The 22778-nt window shown below is 37.3% G+C and overlaps 1 long non-coding RNA gene across 1 annotated transcript in view; it reads right to left on the reverse strand.

The window, feature by feature from the left end:
- Window positions 1–439: 439 nt before the first annotated feature.
- The window catches only part of LOC150066694 (uncharacterized), a 35217-nt gene continuing 12878 nt past the window's right edge, over window positions 440–22778 (reverse strand). The window contains exons 3-4 of the long non-coding RNA XR_016539263.1: window positions 2890–3096; window positions 440–640 (exon numbers count right to left, since the gene is read on the reverse strand). This is a non-coding gene — a long non-coding RNA (uncharacterized LOC150066694). The remainder of the gene's footprint in view (window positions 641–2889; window positions 3097–22778) is intronic.

The raw sequence follows: 22778 nt of genomic DNA on the forward strand, positions 1-22778 counted from the left end.
AAGTGGAGCTAGGCAGTTTTTTGCTTAAAAAAATAGTCAACATTGTCATCATTCCTCCAAACTCTAGGAAGAGTCAACACAGAGTTCTTTTTCCATGCCAGGATGGGAGCGTGCAGCTGCTGCTGACGCTGGTATCAGATGCCCAGCCTCTAATCATATGGAACAAAGGCCTCCCCTCTCTTATGTGTGGTATTTTCTTACTGTGGGCATATGGAACTGAAGTACAGACATAATATCTCAGCTTCTCTGTCCTGATATGCTTCTTCTCTCTGGGTATTTTTATTTTGTTTTGTGTTTTGGCTTTTTCTATAATTGTTTCATCCTTCCTTCCTCTTCCTATTTGTTTTATAGCCCATACCACAAGGTGGATTGCCAAAAAAAACAGAAGAAGCCATTCCAGTTTTGTGCGTGTGTTGTTATTTTTTTTCTAAAACCGTTTGTATCTGCACAAGAAAACCCCACTAGAAAATGGCATTTATCAATGTGCACATGCCCACATGTCACCAAAGCTTGTCATACTGCAGGGGATATCTGCAGTTGGGCCCTGGAGCAGAGTTCCAGAATTTGGTCAGATCTTGCTAACATAGTAACTGTTGCTTCATGCTTTCTGCTTGATGATATTGCATGTTTGATGACTGCCCTGCAGGGATACAAAAAGCATCAAGTGATTTTTCTGGAAGGCTTCAGTCTGGAAAGCCCAAATATTGCACAAGAAAAAAAAAGGATACAGCGAGAGAACAAAAGGCACTGTGGTTCTGAGATGTTGCCCTGGCCTGTTCTTTTGTGTGGATTATTTATGACAGAACAGATGGAGGCCTTGTTTCCAGAACATGCATCATGCAACTCTAGGTGTGCTATGTGACTGCTTATCTAGTCCCAGCATTCAAGTGGGCTATGGTATTTTACTTAGATTTATTTCTGCACCTACATATCATACCTGCAAATGGAAATATTTATTCAGTTCCCTGGATATGTGAATTTCTCTGTACCAGAGATATGACAATAAATAAAACAGAAACATTCCCAACTTTATGTAGTACCTATTGGTGGAGGAAGAAAGAAAAGATATAAAATAAATGGAAATATACATATTAAGAATAAGTTATGAAAAATACTGCAAGAAAATAGCAGTAAAATCCCTAAAGATCTCTGAAATTTATGAGGTTAAATAAGGTGGCCAGGGAATGCCTGACTGGGGAGATATTTTGGGCAAATAAGACTTGCTATTTGTGTGGTGCCGTGGAAATAGTAATGAACTTGGAATGGGAAAATTTGGATTCAACTCTTCCAGATTGAATTATGCCTCCCTCAAATTCATCTGTTGAAGCCCTATATTCCAATATCTCAGGATGTGACTATATTTGGAGACAGGGCCTTCAAAGTGATAATTAAGTAAAATGAGGATGTTAGGGTAGACTTGAATCAACTTCCTAGTGTGCAAGAAAGGAGAAGTAGAGGCAGGAAGGAATGCTCAGAGGGATGCACAGATACAGTAAAAAGGAGACACAGTGAAAAGAGAGCAGGTTAAGGGTCACCAACCCTGTGGACATCCATGTTTTGACTTTCAATCTCAGAACTATAAAAAAAAGAATGTTACTGTGTTATAGCAACCCATCTCTTGGCATTTGTTGCAGGAGCTACAGAGAAGACCATTCTGAACTCAGACACTGGCAGTTGTATAACTTTGGAAAGTCTATGCATATGACCCTGAGAGTCTAGGGCCTCGATATCCTCAATGTCAGCATCCTCTAGTCACCTTTAGGATTGTTATACTAAACAGTGTAGATTACATCATAGAAAAACAGGGATATCTCTAGAATCTGTGTAGTATGTCCTCTGATTTATAGGATTTATAGATGATATACAGGCAATGATTTACACAAGAGGTGATTTGTAGGTGGTGTACTTTCAGATGTCAGCAGCACAAACACCTCTTAGCCATGTTTGTTTTCACATTTTTGACCAAAACCAAAAATTTCTTTGGTCAAAATTTAATTCACACTGTATAATTTTTTAATGAGGGAAGGGAGAGTGAGATGAAAAGGGAAAATGATAAGGATGACATTAACCAAGACTCTATATTAACATACTACTCTGGTGAATGGCAACTACTTCAAGATAAAAAATAAAAGAACTCAGTTCAATAGCATTAACATAATATGTTGTTCTATAATTAACAGAATGTATTCCTTATGCTTTTGATATATTTGTTGGGTGTTCTCTGCCTCACTGGATGGTAAATTCCTTAGATGTGGGATTCTTTTTGCCTGTTTGCTGGTGTATCCACAGTAATTAGTAAGGTTCAATAAACATCAGTGGAATTAACGGGAGGAAAAGACCCAATTCCAACATGGCAGAAAATCCTAGGCTCTACCTGCAAAGTATATTCAGACTCTAAGTATATCACACCTCCTCAGCTGCTGCTTTCTGTGCAAGTAGCCTGGTGTTCTGCACTGTGGGTCTTTCCACATCATCTATGCTTCTCTGCGGTCTACTGTCACAGCAGCCAGGGGTAACATGTTAGCCTGCCTGCAAGATTTTCCATCAGCAAACTCCAATCAGGCATACTGGAAGTCCTCCCTTTTCTCCACCATCTAGCTTTCCCCTTCTCCCCTTCTTTCAGACTTCAGAATATCTGCTAACATGATAGGATCTGCTTGGTTTGCAAAGATGGATGCAATGCCCATGTGCTCATTTGGGAGGCTTTGGATTATTTCCACAAAAGTCACATTGAAGACATTGTGAATAATAATCATTGCTTTTTTTTAATGAACGAGGTTGCCTACATTTTAACTTTATCTTTGCTCCATATAATGCTCATTGAAGACTGGAAGGGCTGCTTGGATAGAAAATAGAAAGAATACTTAGTACAGATAAGCAAGCAATTACTGGACTAGATGGACTCTTTTGAACTTCCTTTGTATGGCGCCCTGCCATATGATCACACACACACATCAGCTCTGGCCTTCCCGTCACATCTGAGTTGCATTTAGCATATTGACCCTTCCAGTATCCCATTCTGATTATTGCTTTCCTTTCTCCATCACAATCTTCATTCTGCTGCTCTCAAAACCCTGCTTCCACTTGTTCTCACCTCTGTAGAGATACAAATCAACACATGCTATGAATGTTTTAGAAGCTTGAAACGCTGTTAGATTGGTCACTGCATGCATTTTTTTCTCATTGGGAGAAAAGACATTTCCTTCACTTTTTACTAATTACTGTTTCCTAATAAAAAAAAACTCCATGCAATGTATTTTGGAATTTTTGTTGATTTTAATCAACTCACCTATTGAAGCATCTTATGATCTAACATGGATAGATAATCACAATTGCAGAACCTTGCACACCTACCATGTTAATATGCATTGTGAATCCTCAAAAAGCACTGATACAACCAGGGGCCAGTAGCTTACACCAGTAATCCTAGCTACTCAGGAGGCTGAGATGTGAGGATCACTGTTTGAAGACAGTCTGTGACAATCTTGTGTCCAATGAACCATCAGAAAAGCAGAAATGGAGCTGTGGCTCAAAGTGGTAGGGTATATTAGTCTTGAGCAAATAACCTGAAGGGCAGTGCCCAAATGCCCAGGCTATGAGTTCAAGCCTCAGACTGGCTACATATATATATATATGCACATATATGTATATATACTTATATATTTAAAATACTGATATCTACATGCCATCAAAGAACTCATTTCCCCATCTTTTAGTGTTTCACATATTCTCACCTTTATATTATTGTGACTTTGACAAACCTTTGTAGGTTGTTCTGTTGGGTAAGCCTTATTCAAGTATTCAACTTATTTGTCAGAATCTTAGGAGTAGTTGAAGGTAGAAATTTGCCCTTAGCTTTGTAAATTAGCAGAAAGAATGAAGAGTTTGTGTTGACCTGGGCATTTCTGTGGACTCATATACAAATCAATGACTTGGATTCCAAGCCTTTAAAAACTACATTATAACTTGGTTGAATATTGAGGGGAAAGGTCTCAAGTGCTCGCAATAAATACTGGCATCACTTACATATTTCATTTTCCTGCAAAATCTGATTTGCTAAATTTAACACATTTTAATTAATGCTGAGCCCCAGATGACACTGTGCACAAAGAAGTTCAATATTATGGAACTGTTTAATAAAACTTGGATCCAATCCATTTTAGCTCTGGAAGTTCCAGGACTGGTTCTTACTTATTTGAAGTGTGCATCATTAATTTCTTGAACTGTTTCTCCAGCTGGCCTCTTTCCACCATGCTTCTCTACTCCATTCTATCTTTATCTTCTGCTTTCATAATTACATCTTGCAGTTAAATGTTCATGCTAAGTCAATAGATATACGTTTGCGTACATTTTCAATGTAACAAGGCTAGAGTGGTCATTTGTTAGTACATAAAAATCCATTCCAGCTTATGAACAAATCAGAACCTTGTAGTATCATTGTCATTTTTCAAGCACATTCACATGTACTGCTTCGTTAGGGTACAATAACTGAGGTTACTATTCCAGGTTCAGTGTTGAGGCAATCATGAAACTTGCATCTAAAAACCATAGTTCTTTTAGAAGGCTAAAGTAAGAGGTCTGTACTTGCACATTCATACTTTTAAAATTAAGATAACAATATGGTACCTCACAAGTCTTTGATATTAGTGATATTAAACCAAAATTTTTAGCTCAGTATATGGTGCATGCTATGAACTGAGATAATGTAGGTAGTGTGTGGGACTGAGAAGGTATTAGGGTTTGAACTATTATCTACATTCTGAAAGTGTGCATATCCAAGGAAAGATGAGTTAGTTATTGAAAACCATGCAGATGATTAGTAAAGCCCTAGGCCTGGATCTTTACTCCAAGAATTTGTTTAACATCTCTTACACTACAACATCATCAGTGAAATAATATTTGTAATCATGTGTGTGTGCTTGCTTGTATGCAAATATTTACAGCGTCCTCACCCACGCTATTGTCATGGATTTATATTTCTAAATATAAAAGAGTGTGTGTGGTGTCTCTTCTGTAGTAACTAAGAAGGAGACAGGAAGCTTCAAGATTCATTAAGGTTGTAAGAACAGATTCAGAATTTAGGGTATATACAGAATGGCCCCAGTACTGAGCTCTGTTTTTGTTGTACTGTCAATTTAGAGTTAGTTGCTATGCAAAACCATCTTATCTATAGGAGAGCTGAGTAAATAGTGATGTGGATTGAATTCTAGAAAAAAATATATTCCTTTCAGCCACTTGTTTTGTTTGTATTTTAATTTTATTCTCTTCTATTATATTTCAAATGAGATCATCAGAGATCCTAGGTGGAGTCATTCATGAATTACAAAATAGTTCCAGGGCACTAAGGAGGGCATCCAGGGAGTTTTAATTATTGTACTATATGGACTTCAAGAGAATGAGAAAAGTAAAAAGACCATGCAAATATGGTCTACAGGTATGAGAATGTGAAAATGGTTGAAGCTTAGAAAAGGAATGTGAAGATAGACAATGGTTCTCTTATAATCCTGTGGAGTTACTTGGAAAAATATAATTGGAATATAAAATAGTCACATTTGGAAAGAGGACCACTGCATTCCCAAATGTACCATAGTTATGGATATCATTAACTATATTCCTATGCAAATTAGGAAGATATATGGCTTAAAAACCAACTCTTCTCTGAATAAAAGATATTTTCCCCAAGCCTATTTTAAACAAAATGAATGACAAACACTTTCATAAAGGGAGATGATTGACATTACTTAGTCCATGAATTTTTCCTATTCAAAATCGTGACATTTTATAACATAAAGAGATAGTGATTATATTATATATTCCCCAAACTTAAAAAAAATCATAAAAAATGCCACTGGGAAAACAAACATAATATGCCCTACAACGAATGTAATTAGGCAGAGCTAGATTAGAGAATCCACTGAGGACAAGTCACCAGGCTGATTATCGTGAATTTAATTTGCTGCTTTTGATATTTTTCCCTCCTGCATTTTAGCAATTCCATCGAGCTCAGGTTGCAACAGCTTCATTTTTCAATTGGTCTATTTAATGGTTTTTGCATCAGGCATAATAAAATATAATGACTCAGGACGATTATCAGTCCTGCAGCAGCCTTGCCATTTTTAGCAAGAAAGTAACAGTATGGCATTTGACATCGAAGACTTCTGTCTTTAGAATAGGTTTAGATGAAGTATTTTAAAATGAGGGACATGAAATTAGGTTTCATACATAGGAAGATCTGTTAGAAATGGATTTAAACATGGTGAATGCAAACAAACCTTCCCTATTTAACTTCTCAGCTTTGGGAAATATCAGAATTTCCAAGGAAGTTCCAAGAAGCTATTAAAAAAAATCAAGAGGTGCTATCTGTTCATATAACAGCCAGGATTTATTATTATTATTACTTGATTACTAATTAATTAATTCTTAGATTTATTAATACTTAGATTACTAATTAATTTGTTGTCTCCTCATCTGTGGATAGCTACCTTCTTGATAATATCAGATGTTATTCTCTTGTATTGTCTTCTCAAGAAATCCCTCACATCTAACATTTGAAGAGTGTGGGGTCTTTACCACAGATTACCAGGAAACACAAAAAGGTATTCCCATTTACAGATCTCACATTTTAAGGATGCAGTCCACTGAGTGTCTTCAAAATCCTAATGAATTTCCCCTCCCTTTTAAGAAATCTAGGTCATTCATCCTTCATGTAAATAACAAGCTCTGAAGCTCCATAAAATATAGTAACTTGAAAACAAAAACACATTATCTTAATGAATTGTGCAATGGACTTGTGGCCTGAGCAAGTCCTTGCAGGTCTCTACTATAAATGCTTTTTCCTCTAACCATACATAGCTAAGCCACAACAGCTATTCCAGTAAGATAATATCACTTAATTTCTTAGAAGCACATTTTTTCCTGAAGTTTGCTGTGCAAAAGAAATTATAGCAGGCCCATCATCTGTGGCTCAGGCCTGTAATCCTAGCTACACAGAAGGCTGAGATCTGAGGATAGCAGTTCAAAGCCAACCCATGGAATAAAGTCCGTGAGACTCTTATCTCCAATTAACCACCAGAAAATCAGAAATGGAGCTGTAGCACAAGTGGTAGTATGATAGCCTTTAGCTGAAGAGCTCAGGGACAGTGTGCAGTCCCAGAGTTCAAGCACCACGACCATGACTGACAAGGAAAAGGAAAAGGAAAAAAAACAAGAAAAAAAATAAATTATAGCAATGATATGTTTTGGGGGAAAGTGGCTTGGGGTACAATGAATTTTAAAATTCTAATGCTAATTTTGGATGCTCAGAGCATTGTATATATTGTGATCACAGGTGCTAGTAGCCAGTATGTCTTCTATTTACTTTAGATAGCAATAACTGGACAACTTTGACAATATTTTTGTTGTGATACAAAGGATGAAAAATATGAACTGACTTCTTTATGGTATTTTTTCACAATATGAAGTCATGTCTGGAAATTCACTTTCAACACCATTCATTCTTGAGTCTAAAGAAGTGAAACTAGTTCTTTGGTTATCTCATATTGTTACAGTAATTTCACCTTATCTGATATATTGTATATATGCATATTTGGTTATTTGAAATTGGATAGGGAAGGGGGGAAAACAAGATGAGGGCCGGGAGTCGGGGGAGGGAAATGGGGAACAAGACATGAGAAAGGGTATCAATGTTTGTGAAGTAATGTACCTTCTATCTGGTGAATATAATGTAACCCTTCTATCAATTACTATATATATATATATATATATGGAAAAAAGAAGTGAAGCTAACTTGTTTTTGAGTGTTCTACTACTTGAACCACAGATCCATTTCCAATTTTTTGCTGGTTAATTAGAGGTAATGAGAGTCTTACAAACTTTCCTATCAGGGCTAGGACTACCAGCACTTGCTGTGGTGAGGTCACACCAGCAGGAATAATTACTGAATTAACCTTCAGATGCATTGTCCTTTGATGTCATAGACCTTGGAGATGGGGTACAGAGAATAATGATACCCTCTATATCCAACAGCTGCCCGCTGTCCAAACCCACATCTCCAAAATTGGGAGTAGGAAATTAAGGTTTGCATACTGTGTTAAGGTGGCCAGTCAGCTGGCTTTGAAATAAAGAGATGACCCAGGATTATGCATGGGTCCCTAAAAATGGACAAAGGGTAACAAGGCTGAAGGGTGAATCCACTGGAAGAAATAATCACAGAAGGAGCTGGAATGATTTAAAGTGTAAGAAACAATCTCGCTTTGAAGATGCAGGAAGAAACCCATGAGCTAAAATGTCAGAGTGGCTTCTAGAGATTTAGAAAAGACCTCAGCTGACAGACAAGGAGAAAGGTATCTGAATCTCATAACCACAATGACATAAATTCTGCCATAACCTTAGTGAACAAGGAAATCATTTCACCTCCAGCCCACTGAGAGCGATGAAGCGCATACTAACATCTTGCTTTTATTCACGGATGTGCTGCACACTAGACTTCCTGTCCACAGAACTGTAAGGAGATATTATGCCTTACCCTGGGCATCTAAAATCCAAGTGATGCCACAATGCTGTGATCCCATCGATAATGGATACAGCGCGGTTTCTCGGCTTACTATGAAGCATGAACCATTTCCTTCCTCCTGAAATGAAAATCTAATTACCCACTTAATTCCTTACAAGCCACAAAAGACTTAACATTACATAAATTACAGGATAGGTAAATATTACTGCCTATACTCAAAGGTGATATTGGAAGAAACAGAATGGGGGGAGAAAGAGGGAGAGAGGTGTTCAACTTTCTCACATTTTACTGTACAAGCTCCAAGGAACACAAAGCCATGTTGTTGAATCTCCAAGTTTTCATAAGTGGGGTTCCCTTCTTGTCTATTACTAATATTAAGAGCTCCCTATCTTGGAGAAATACTTAAGGGTACAAAAAATGCCAACCAATGCCAGGCATGCCAAAGAAGAGGTCTGAGGCTGTGGGCTCGCAGCGGGTATGGAGCCCTGAGGAAGAAGAGCAGAGTGAGCAGTGGGGCCTGGGTCGTTGCGGAACTGTACGATGAAGGTAGGTGCTTGGCTCCCTCTCTCTTCTATCTTGTTTTGATTACTTCAAAAGGCCACCAGCGCTAGAGGCAGCCCTTAAACTAGAGCTATTAACTTTCACTGGAAGCATAATAGCCTAGTAAACAGCCTGTTTCTTGGTGAGAACTCTGTGGCTGGTCAAAAGGGTGCCTTGGGACTATGCATTCATACTGGCCAGAAAGAAATATAGGACACCCAAGGGCCTACTTTGAACAGACAATAAGGAAAATGTCAGAAGCCGCATTTTATTTGTATATCCATCATTTTATAAACAGGTTTCCTTATTCCTGTTCACTTACTGATTCTTCCTTTTAACACCATGTGAGGAAGCATTCTAATTCTTGAACTCCACTCACCCACATGTAATGTGCGGACAAAATCCTAATAGGTAACTTTTGAGCCAGCTTGCCTTGGGTCAGATTACAAAAAGCAGAAACTGTCTTCTGCAATGGAGGAGAATTTCTCACCCATTGCCTATTGCCCTATTTTTAAGAGTCTAATTTAAATAGTTAAGAGCTGTTTCCTTTTAGAAACAAAAATGAGTCTTAAAGACTGTCTTATCCATGAACTATGTTTTATGTGCTAGCTTAAGTGAGTCATTCTGCCTTCTCACCTGAACCCCGAGGCTCAGTGCCCCAGCAACTGCATCACTGAATGATCTCAACTATTGTGATTAAAGGTGCAGAAGAAGACATGGAGTTATTGCAATGTTGCTGCCTCTCAGGCTGACTCTAGCCGAACTCATTGGTTTACAGGTGACAAAATTAACCCCAGAAAGGAAATGAGTTAACATGGTATGACTCAGGACTGTTTATCCGAAGAACAGAATCTAAATACAGAGTTGTCTTGTGTAACACCCACAAATAGAACTTCTGGGAGAACTGTCTGTGAGTACCCTGTCCCTTTTTTGTGCCAATTTCAGCTAGTCCATCACTATATACTCCTTGCTTTGGTGTATATGCCTTGTTAACAAGAGATTTTCTGCATCTTCTAAGGAAGGGTATCTTACTTTATACCTCTACATGAACTGCTTTGTCAGATAGTCTATGACAATATAGAAGACGAACTTTGGAACAGATCATGCACTTGTTTTTCTCCCCTGCCTAGATTATACGATGACCATGCTCAGTTCGGTTCATGGCTTCTTTCTCAGAGACAAAACAACCTGTGGCAAATAAGAGGATTGAAATTAACATTTGTTGGCGTAATGAATTTGAGGTAATAGCCACATTTATACCAAACTAGCTTTCAGTTTTGGAAACTACTAACAAGGGTTTGGCAAAACCAACTAACAAAAACAATGAAAAAAACATGTAGGCTATATCAATCCCAATTTTCATTTATAAAAATAAAAGATTTATTGGAACAAGCTCACTCCTCTTGGCTTATATGGTATATATTTTACTGTTATCATGGCAGAGAATATACAGCGCATCAAGCCTAAATAGTTCCTAGAGACCCTTTCTTATAAAATGTGTGTTCTACTATAGACCATTAACAGGACTGAAAAACAAATAGAGGTAACCAGAGCTCTGTTTGTGTAATCCACCAACGTGATTATGTCTGCCACTCTTCCTCCATCACTGTGACCACTTCCTCTGAGAATTAACTTTAAGGAGGAAATATTTCTTGGGCTCATTGCTTCAGAGGTTTCAGTGCATGTTAGGCTGGCTCCATTGTATTCATTAGTATTGTTACCTTTAAGTAGTTGTCAGAAGAAATTGCCATTTAACAAAGAACTTTATGAATGCAATATAATCTTGTTCAGTGTCACCTCTTTTAATATCCTACTGTGTTTAAACCTGTGGCAAAGTGGAAACACCATGGCTAAAGGGTATGGCAGGGGAGGTTGCTTTCCTCATGACATCCAGGAAGCAGACAGCAAGAATATCTTCACTAGCTCACTTTCTCCTTTTATCTCATCTGAGTTCCCAGCATACTGGATCCTGCTCCCCACATTCTAGGAATATCTTCTTTCCTAAATCTTTTCTGGAAATGTGCCTTTACAGATACATTCAAAAATATGCTTTCCTGGTCTCTTTAACAGATTATTAATAAGTTCCCTCAAAACACTTAATTTTGGCAAATAAGACACTATAGGATTTTGTTAAGCAGATTACATTATATTTGCCTAAATTAATTTGCTCTCTCCATGCTTCCAGATGCCATTTCTTAACTATTTATTTGAAGTCTCAGAATGGAGACAACTATGTGACTTTTCATACCTCTGATCCTTAAAGTTTTCCTTTTTAAAAAACTATTCTCTTTCTGTGAGCAGAACTCTTTGCCTAAGCTTGATTAGTGAACCTCTCTGAGCCTCAGATTTCCTTCTAAATGGAATTGACAGACTAAGAAGCCTGATTCACAGGGTTTGGGAGAAAGTTGGACAATATAATGTGTGCTCAAACTCTTACAGCAACGGGTAATTTATTTTCCCTAGAGGCAGCTCATTGCTCCTCTGGGCAGATCTGACTATTATAATCTTGAGCCCAAGTGAACCTCCCTGTAATTTGCATTACTGGTCATGGGTTTTCATCTTAAGGCCACACAGATCTCATCCATTTCCCACCTGAAAGGTGTTCAATGATCATAGGTAATCACTGTTCTCTACCTCTAAGTCTGTCTGTTCACTCAGCCATGCCTCATTTCATTCTATTTTTCTTTATGCTCACTATACTGACTTTTCTCTTTAACCTTGATCCAAATTTCCTTTCATCCATCCTAAATTACCTTTACTTGTCTTCCAAACTTTTCTCTCCTTGTCTATTTCTGAATGTAATTAATGATTACAGGATTGTATTATTTCTATGTGTCCAAACTTAGAACATGTGCATTCTATTGGTACTCTTTTTTATTTTTTTATTGTAATTAATAAAAGGGTTACATGATATTTGCCAGATAGAAGGTGCATTAATTCACATACATTGATACCCTTTCACATGTCTTGGTACCCATTACCCTCCCCCCTACCCCCTCACCCGTCTTGGTTTTCCCCCTTTCCCTATCAAATTTCAAATAACCAAATACAAATAAATTCAATATATCAGATAACAAAGTGAGATACTGTAACAATATGAGATACCCAAGGGACAGCAAAGGAGATGAGAGATAACATAGTACATTAAGGACAACAACCATTCGTTATGTGGCTTTTGTTTCAGTATCCTGGAGGTCCTTTCAATTAGATTCATACTATATGGCCTTATGTATCAAGATTTTGCTCTATTGCAGATCTCTGCAGTAGAGCCCAAGGTTTCTACTGATTATGACAAATGAGAGAGACCATTGAGCCTAAGTTCCTTTGAGTCTGGCTTACTTCACTTAATATGATTTTTTCTAAGAATCTAGAAGAAATGGATGAATTCCTAGCCAAGATTAATATACCCACCCTGAACCAAGAAGAACTAACCCAACTTAACAGGCCTATTTCAAGCTCTGAAATAGAAATGGCAATAAGAGAACTTCCACCTACGAAAAGCCCAGGGCCAGATGGATTCACAGCTGAATTCCATAAGGTCTTCAAAGCAGAGCTCACACCAATACTCCTCAAGCTCTTCAACGAAATTGAAAATGAAGGTTCTTTACCAAACTCATTCTATGAAGCCAGTATAACCCTCATCCCCAAACCAGACAGAGATTCATCAAAGAAAGAGAACTATAGACCTATTTCTTTGATGAACATCGATGCAAAACTTCCCAACAAAATACTGGACAACTGTCTACAACAACTCATCAAAAAAATTATACACTGTGATCAAACTGAATTCATCACAGGGAGGCAAAGCTGGTTCAACATACACAAATCAATTAATATAATTCAACACATCAACAGGAGCAAGGACAAAAATCACATGATTGTCTCAATAGAGGCGGAAAAGGCATTTGACAAGATCTAACACCCCTTTATGTTAAAAGCTCTGGAGAAACTAGGAATCCATGGAACATTCCTCAATAAAATAAAGGCTGTGTATGACAAACCCACTGCTAGTATTACACTTAAGGAACGAGACAAGGATGCCCACTCTCTCCACTCCTCTTTAACATGGTATTAGAATTCCTAGCCAGTGCAATAAGGCAAGAAGCAAGCATAAAGGGGATCCAAGTAGGGAAAGAGGAAGTAAAACCATCCCTCTTTGCAGATGACATGATTCTGTATTTAAGGAATCCTATAGACTCTACTCCCAAGCTCCTTGAGCTGATTCAAAACTTTGGAAGGGTAGCAGGCTATAAAATTAACCCTCAAAAATCAACTGCCTTCCTTTACGAGAGGAACAAGGCAATAATCAGGAAAGCAACTCCTTTCACAATAGCCTCAAAGAAAATAAAGTACCTAGGAATTAGCTTAACTAAGATTGTAAAGGACCTTTTTGATGAAAACTTTAAAACCCTAAAAAAGGAAATTAAAGCAGAACTAAGGAAATGGAAAAACCTCCCATGCTCCTGGATTGGAAAAATCAACATTGTGAAAATGACAATCCTGCCAAGGGCTATCTGTTGGTACTCTTAACTCCAATCCTTGCTCGGCTTCATTGTGTTTTGCTTTATGTGGTTTACTGTTTGATTAGAATGAAGGTTGGGTAAAATGATTAGGTGTCTTCTCTCTTGATTTTGATGATCTTGGCACAGTGAGCTCTGGGATTAATATTGCCTGACAGCTACCATATTGCCTATAACTCACTCCGCACATACTTTTTTTTTTTTGTATGTGAGACATTGTGTTTATTGAGTAAGAATGAATGACAAATGAAAACATTTTACATCCATGGAGAAAGCAAGTTATAAAAATTTATATTTAATGCCAGGTATGGTGGCTCACTCCTGTAACCCTAGCTACTCAGGAGGCTGAGATCTGAGGATTATTGTTCAAAGCCAGCCCAGGCACTTAAGACTGTAAGACTCTTTTTTTTTTTCATTCTGATAGTTTTATTCATGTGCACACTACATTTGAACTAAATTTGTCTCCTCTTTCATAGATTTTCTTTTTCTTCTTTTTTATTGTAATTAGTAAAAGGGTTACATGATATTTGCCAGATAGAAGGTGCGTTAATTCACATACATTGATACCCTTTCACATGCGCACATACTTTTCACTATCTGACCTGTGTCAGATTTTGCTCTTGTGCAAGAAGCAGTACTCATGAACCTAAACCAAGGTGTATGATATTCTTCCCTCCAAAAGTACCAAGTTTGTCTTAGAGAAATAACTACATAGACATAAAAATCTATGATAGGGTATACTCTATAGTCATAATGTTATGTCATATAGATCAATATGTATCTCTGACATACAAAGTCTCAGCTTCATTTTAATTCTAAAATCTATCAATGATTGTATATAGAGATTCCCTTATGGAATACTTGTTTGTTAAACATGGCATTTGAAATATGATATAAAATCAGTGTTAATAAAATCTTTTAATAAATAAGTACCCAAATTTGGGTACATCTTTCACCAGCTCATCATGTATTACTGCTACATTAGATTAAAAAATTTCAATACATGGTATGTCTGCATTGAAGTTATTGATTTACAATATTGAGTATCTCGACTAAAGATGTAGCCTTGTGGTATACCTTCATGTAGTTCCCCAAGATTTATTGACATCCATTTGTCAAGATGGTTTGATTAATTTTAACTCATAGAAATGATAAGATATAGTTTGTGTAGCTTTTCTGACCATGAATGTCCTTTTGAGGAATTAAAGCCAAAATTCCTTGCTTGACTATGGATGCATATCAGGTGTAGTGTTTCATGGGTATTAGCCAGATACTGATTAACTTCATCTGAAAGGAAAATGGCAGTTTGCTGTCAATCAGGCCTGTTGTTTACCTAGCCACCATTTATAGAATCAGGCAGTCTCTTTCTCATGTTTGCAACCAGTCAATGCTTGCTCTAGCAGAGACAGAAATGTCCACCAAATATTCTGTCTCCAAATATTCTATCTATTTGGGGTTTTTTGTAAATAGTCATGGCCATTTGCTCAGTTCTAGCAGTGACTTGAATGAAAGTGGCACATGTCACTCTAGCTGAAACAATGATAATCCTGTAATCTCCACTTTCAGAGACGCTGAACAACAATGTGAAGCAGATACCTGCTTGCCACTCCAGAAGACAGTGAATGTGCAATTATGTAGCCTATTCTAATTCACCCCTTTATCCTGTTCTGAAAACACATCCCAAATCCTACCATGCATAAGAAGGTCTGAGTGATAGAATACCTTTCTCTGGCTCTTATTTACATCATTTCCATTTTTTTACTCTTATCTAGCTATATCCTCTCATCATTTTCTGTACACTATCTAGATCTGAACACTTTGCATATGTGTGGTCCTAAACATCCAAGATTCCTCTGCCTCAGAATCTCTTGCTGAACTCATTTTAACCACTAATTTAACCACCATCTATCTAGGAAACCAGCTCAAGTCATCCAGACTATGTTAGAATACCCATCTTATGTTTTCAAAGCATCTGATATATTTCTCTTTCAAAGCACTTCACAATCAGGCAGCATTTTTATTTAATGATGTTTTTGAGTGCAAATTCCTTGGGTATGATCTCTTCTTAATTCACAACTATAACCCCAGCAGTGACTATCTGCCATAAAAAGCCTAGAGAGCTCCATTCATTTTTTTTTACCAATACTACTAGATATTTCCATTATATTAGGGAAGAAAAAATTAGATTTTTACATTTATCTGTAAGTTCCTCTTAGTCCAATTACTTGATTTCTTTTGAACGCTGAAGGCCACACCACTTAACATTATGTTTGAAATACAATTATTTTCTCTTTGTAAGCTCAGCTTCTCAAGCTTTCCACATGATGTGTTAAGCACAGAGGAAGTAGGTAAAAAGGGCAAAAGTGATGAGGCTAAGCATGCAGCTGAGTGATAGATCATAAGAGAAGAGAACATTTCTGTATTAGGTGGGCTATGTCTCTATGTGGCTACTGGGCTGGAGTAGTTCTATTGGATCTGAGTGTTGACAGGAGACAATGATATGTCGATCCAGCACACATATCATAGGCAGTTACTGCCTATCCTGTGGTGGGCCACATGCCACACACAGCAGATTAGTCTCCATCTCAGCCATTGGCAGGGCTGCTTTCCATGCCAGCATATGACTTATGAGGAATCACAGCTGCTCTAACAGTACCTCGTTTCCTGCTCAAATAAACCTTTGGGAAGAATCTGGACTCAATTATTGATTCCTGGCTATAGATTCAATAGAACTAGTTTCTGACTCAATTGGTACAGTTATTACCCTGATTTCAATTCTTTCATTCAATCTAAGTACTTCAAAAACATGGAAGTTTCAAGTCTAAAAGTGGCTTTTTTTATGTGCTTAAAACACCCACTGTCAAAAAGAGTGGGTGTCCTAGGTTTGTAGTTTTAATGCTACATTCTGAGGAATACATGATATTGGCCAGAATGGAGTATTAAATACATTTTACCATCTCCCTCTTTCTTTGTAAAAGAAATATTTTAAAATGTTTTAAAAATCCAGGTAGTATTCTAAGCCCTAACACAAAAGAAAAAGCTCATTTTCTAGAAGAAATGAATTCCTGTTCTTTCTAAACATTCTGTAGTGAAGCTCATCAATGCTTCGAGTTTTGGATATAGAAGCAGCAGCTGACTTGTGGGTAGAAAGAAACAGGAGGTGAAGCATCAGGGGCTAGCTTTCCCCTCTTTTCTCTAACCATAGTCTCAGCTACTTTTATTGGAGTCAGGAACCTCTCCTTTCATTTACTTCATTCATTCATTTCTCAGCATTCATCAGGTTCCTAACTTTGTGCATAATAGTTGTTCAATCACAGAGTTAAAGTAGGTAAGTTTCTAAGACTCACCTCCAGTGAGCTTTGTCAATATGTAATTTCACCATTTAATAAGGTAGCACCTAAAAATCTGATAAGATAATCATTTCAGATACTGGATTCTGCAATAACCCCAAATTGCTTAGTAGTAGATTCCTTCCATATCTTTTAGATTGAAATACAGCTTAGACAGCACCTTAATTTGAGCCTCACTAACGAATCAGCAAAATTTCCCTTATAGCACTAAGTAAACTGAGAGAACTGGGATCAGCTGAAAGGATTTCAACCTACTACTTCTTGGTAGTAGCATTAGCACAATGCTATGGAAGTCAAAGAACATGAGAAACTTGGTCTGGGTTTCAGAAGCTTACTCTTAAATTCACACAATGAACTTTGTATCTCTATATGTTGATGCACCACACAAAAGCGATGTACATATTCATACATTGAGGCATCAAGTCAATACCAATAGAGCATTCATGTTAATACATTCTGACTGTGTGCTCTATTATGTGCTTTGTCTGTGGACCAGAACAGAATCAGGATTTGTCTTAGAGAAGACTCTAGGCTGTGACTGAAAAATAATGACCACAGGACAGGTGCACCCACTATGCTGTGCAGAACTCCAGGGAACATTCCCATACTGGTAACTACTGGGTTTGTATGGTCCAGACAAGAAAAGCATCTTGAAGGGGGAAGCAACAAACATGAATCCTTAGTTTCAAAAAGTGCATTAGGCCAGTTTGTCTTATAGTGCTTCTAGTCAATTTCACCCAATGATCCTACAAAAAATACAGTATTCAGTGGACATAGCAATAAATTTAACTGCCTTCTCTGAAAGTGTAAGGCCACTCATACAAAAATAAGTCTATTACAATATCTCCTCTGTTGTCTATTGTTCAACATCATCCTTTAAGTCATTTTATATGATTCCTTTGAACCCAAAATTCCAATAATGAGGACCTTGACAAACACCTGTTGACAATGAACATTAAAATACACTTTTCTTAAATACTTTCGCATTGGATTTGAAAAAAAAATAGACTTTGGAAAAGATAAAATGATTTGTAGTGATGATAACAGAAACTTGAAATATTTCTTCTCAGGAGGGTAGAGAGAAAGCACTGTAGCTGCATATTCATAAACAAGAGTACAAATCAAATTCACATTTGACACCCTTGTACTTGAAAGACAGCGAAACAATTACCTTTGCTCTCTAATTTTCTCTATTTTAAGTGTAATTTTGTATTTCCCACATGAACAGTAAATTACCCTTCAGTTTTATGAGTCTTTTAGAATTATAGCATAAGGTCAATCTCTAAAAAGCAATTATTAGACAAAGATCACTTGTGTGCAAAATAAAAGAATACATACACATGCATGTGTATATCCATCTGTTCATTTACATTGACTGATTTATGTCAATGCTAATTTCAAGTAAAAAATCCTAAAATTTTGATCTCTTTCTAGATTTCTTATGTATATAATCCCAGAATAATGACTATTGATCTTTGGTCTATTTTTTGAAAAGAAATGCACTTTGTCCATTGGCTCATGATTAATAGCTCTAACATAATAATAAGCACTATAATTCAAAGAGAAAATTGATATTAAAAGGACAAGAATAAAAGAACTCATAAAAATAGTTACAAAAACAGAAATGAATGAAAGCGCACTCACTGAGGAACAAAGAATAAGAAAGGAAGGGATTGCTTTTTGTGTGAGGCTTTACAAAAAATACACTGAGGAATGCATTAGGGAAGATCTGAGGCCTTGGGTAGAACTAAGAAGCAAGAAGGTAAAGTTAAAGAATTATTTTACTAAGCTACTCTTCATGAGTAAATTGTAATCAAGGACAGACAGACTGTTCACCTAATATACATATGCAAGAAAACATCTACCTTGACTGAATCGCTATAAAATTGCCACTACTGACATAGTTTTTTAGTTTTTTCAAATGGACTTCTTGATACAATTTGCTTTGTAAGCTGGTTAAAACTTCAGGTATTATTGGTACCAATTTTTAACGAGGTGAATTTGTTTACGATACTTTGCAATTCTGGCAGCTAACAGATGACTGGAGACAAGGAATTGAGTCAGGAAAACAGATATGAACTAAAAGATCATACAGTTCGAAATGAATGGAGTTCAACAGTGCTACAGCTGGTCTATGCCAGGTTATGAGGTGCAGAAAGCTGAAGACGGTATAAGAGGGGGAAAATAGTAACAATTGCATTTATCATGTATTCTTCCACACACTTAGGATATCTTAACTCACTCAGCCTCCCAATAAATTTACTCTCATTTTCCGAATGAAGGCATCAAAGGAGAGAGCCTAATATGGATCTTTTTCAAGAGGGGGTTCTGCCAGCTTTAACACTAAATGTCTTGCTGAACACTTCATACCATTGTCCTACTGCCTTTGGGGGAAGGGTGGAGGGATGTAGGAATCTACCAAGAATACTTAAAACACAATACTGGGTTTCCTATCCCAGATTTGCTAGGTATTACTCACAAAACCTGTCGAAGACAGGGTCAACCTAAACAATCTACTTAGGAATCAAAGAAGTTTATTCAGCTCACAGTTTCTGTGGAGGCTCAGTGTCCAGATGTCATAGTTCAGGCTATTCCACGACGGCTGTTCCATAGCTTCAGGGCCTCATGAGGAACAGCAAGGGCAGAGGGGAACTGGGTAAGGCCAGCTTGCTCCTTTGCAAGACCTTCTCCTTCTACTGTCCTCTACATTTCCAAGAATCTGTGGGGCATCTCTCCTTACTGACACCTGGGGGCCAAGCGTCTCCTTTCAATGCAGCTGGAGAGGACACAAAGCACAGCAGCTTCTAATTCATTGTGTGCTTCTGGTCGCTAATGAACCTTGTTCAGCTTCAATTTTCTTATCTCTAAATTGGTTATAGTAACAGTATCTGTGCCTTATGGCATAGTTATAAAGATTGAGTGAGGTCTTGCTGTACTGTTCTGTCTGGCCCAGTGATTTATACTCTATGCATGATCAGTGAGTTCTAGCTATATTAACAATAGGAATAGCAAAGAGATCTTGGGTTTGTCACCATTTAGTCAGACAAGCATAGCTTCTGGAATGGGCATGGAATAGGAGGTTTCTTGCAAGATCAGCGCTTGCAGTTCTAGGGTTTGGAAAGAAATCTATCAGGCTGCTGTCTCTGAGTCTAGTGCTGGATATGAAATTATTGTGGGTCAAATAGCTTGGAAGTAGAGGATGAAGAGATAGCCCTTGATAAACAAAATGAAAACATGGAACCCATGTGGATGGGTTTCCAATTTTTAGAACAAATTACTTCATTGTTATTGTTAAGGTGGTATTCAGAGGGATTCAAATTGCATGAGTTTAGTAATAAGTACATTTCCTTTTGTAGAATGTCTTCCCTTCCCTTACTTTCTCCCAGTCCTAATTACCACACACAAGTTCCATAGTTTACTTCCAACAATGTCTAGTGAATTCTACTACTGCACTTTTTCACCTTTTTCCCCCAAGTTCTATATCCTTTTCCTCCCTTCCTGGGGATATATGCTAATACACCATACATAAGACAGAATTATCAAAACACAAAACACAAAACTTAAAAAAGAGATTTTTCCCCATAACTTGGAGTGTGAATATATATATTATTTTATATAAATATAAAGAGGCATGTAGGGATTTGGCCTTTGTATTTCTCTCCTAAGAATATCCTCTTTCAGTCTTACTGTGGGTGTCTAGAATCCTGTATAATTTATCACCACCCAGTGTATTGTAGATCTAATTTCAACAAATCAGAGAGAACATGGGCAATTTGTCTCTCTGAGCTTGCCTTACCACACTTACCATGATTTGTTCTAGTTCCTTCCATTTTCTGTGAATAACAATTTTATTCATTCTAATGGCTGTGTAAAATTCCATTGCATTTTCTGAATCCACTCATCCACTGTGGCACATCTGGACTGTTATGTGTCCATCTTTGATGTGATAGTGACCTGCTAAACGCTGGCTCCCAGTGTACTTGGGCACAGAAACAGACTATGAGCACAGAAGTAGAAGGGTACCTATGGTGCCAAAAGTAGCCCCAGACTAGCAGGGGCCATCAGGAATACGTGCAAGCTCCACTGGATTTGATACCTCACACTGGCATGCATCTATTTTGCCATTCATTTGAAAAGATGTGACCACTGCTTCACTTCCATCAAAAATATTTTACAAAATCTCTCTCTAAATAACCCTACAGCTCACCAATGGAGGAAAGGGGATTCTGGGAAATGTGCTAATCAACTGTACAATACCAACTCATAGCAACACATCTTTAACTTTCCATATTGGCTAGTTCTTTTTATATTTCCAACTAATGATACTCTTAGCAACAGTTTAACTCTCACTTGGAGACACTTTTTGCTGATTAGCAATCAGTGAGGATGTTGTGATCTGGATTTACAAAGTCCATGAACCAGGCCAACTGCCATGTTTCTTGCCAGCTTCAGAGCAGTTACCTCCACCCCTGTACCACTGCAGAAAGGGTTCATATGATGCTTCAAACACTTGAGATTTACTGACCACTTTTCTGTCTAAATACCTTTGTCATTTCCTATCACAAGAAAATCAAACCCAGATTCTCTACTTGGTCATCCCTGATCAGTACTAAGGCTTTGACCCAGCTGAATATCTGACTCAGTCTTTGTTTCTCCATTATCCTGCTAGTACATTGAACTTAGCCTCCACCAGATCATACAATTTCCACTAGCTGTATTTATTTCTCCCACATTGCAATAGGCAATGTGAATGACTAACAGGAAACAAAACAAAAGAAAGGTTGTATAAATCATTGTTAATTCATTTATTTATCCATCCTACAAGTTTCTATCAATATCCTTTTGTATGCCTCACGCTATTTCCTCCTTTGTTTACTAAACAGTAACAAAAAGCCATAATCCGAATCCTTATATAATCAACATTCTAACAAGAGAATGAAATGTTAAATAAAAAGATACAAATATAATTAATGGATGAAAACCAGTTATTGTGATCAGGTCTGGGACTTAAAAAATAGTTGTTCATACTAAGTAAATTCAGCTTTGAAAGGACTTATTGAGTAAAGGATATCAAGTTGGGGATAGAAGAAAGCAACATGTATTAACCCTGAGGTGAACAGACACCTAAATAAATGTGGTTTTATCAGTACAATGCTTCAAATAATTGAAGCGACATATCCAATTCACCATATATTAGCTGCCATGTATTCTGCCAGATACTGAGTCAATAGATCCTTCAAGAATTGCCAGTTAAATTGAGAAAATATAAGCACAGTGGCTGGAAATGGCAGTCTATTCTGCCTGGCATATATTACTCTTATGAAGTGTTCATCTCTAGAGAGAAAAAAATCAGCTGCTGGTGATCAGGGCCATGTTGTAAGATTTGAGGATAGTCCTTATCAGAACAAAGACTCCCAGAAAGCCTATAAGACATCATCCTCTTCAGACAACAAATTGGTAAAGCAACAGCCAAGCCTAGGGCATTGAATTTTAACAATGGAATGTTAATCCTTTATTTTGCATGCAATTCCCAGATGTCAACTCCAGTGGTGCCAAGAATGGACAAGTGGAGAACAGCAGGTATGAAGTGATAAATCTTGTGATTTATATGCCTTGCTTACTGGAAGTCTCTAATGGTTCATTTCAGCACCGTGAAACACTTTTTCCAACAGAATATGTCTTTTCCATCTTAACATTCAAGTAACCCATTAAAGATTCACTTTATTTGTCTTTTGGGGATGGTCTTTGTCCAAACACCTCCCTGCTTAAGAAATGTCCCTCTTCTGAACACAGATTCTTTGATCACTGACAAAAACATGTGAATTATTTCAAGAGATAAGAACAAAGTGGAGTTTA

The sequence above is a fragment of the Megascapheus bottae genome, chromosome 2 (assembly GCF_031878675.1).
Source record: "Megascapheus bottae isolate mThoBot1 chromosome 2, mThoBot2.hap1, whole genome shotgun sequence".
NCBI lineage: Eukaryota > Metazoa > Chordata > Mammalia > Rodentia > Geomyidae > Megascapheus > Megascapheus bottae.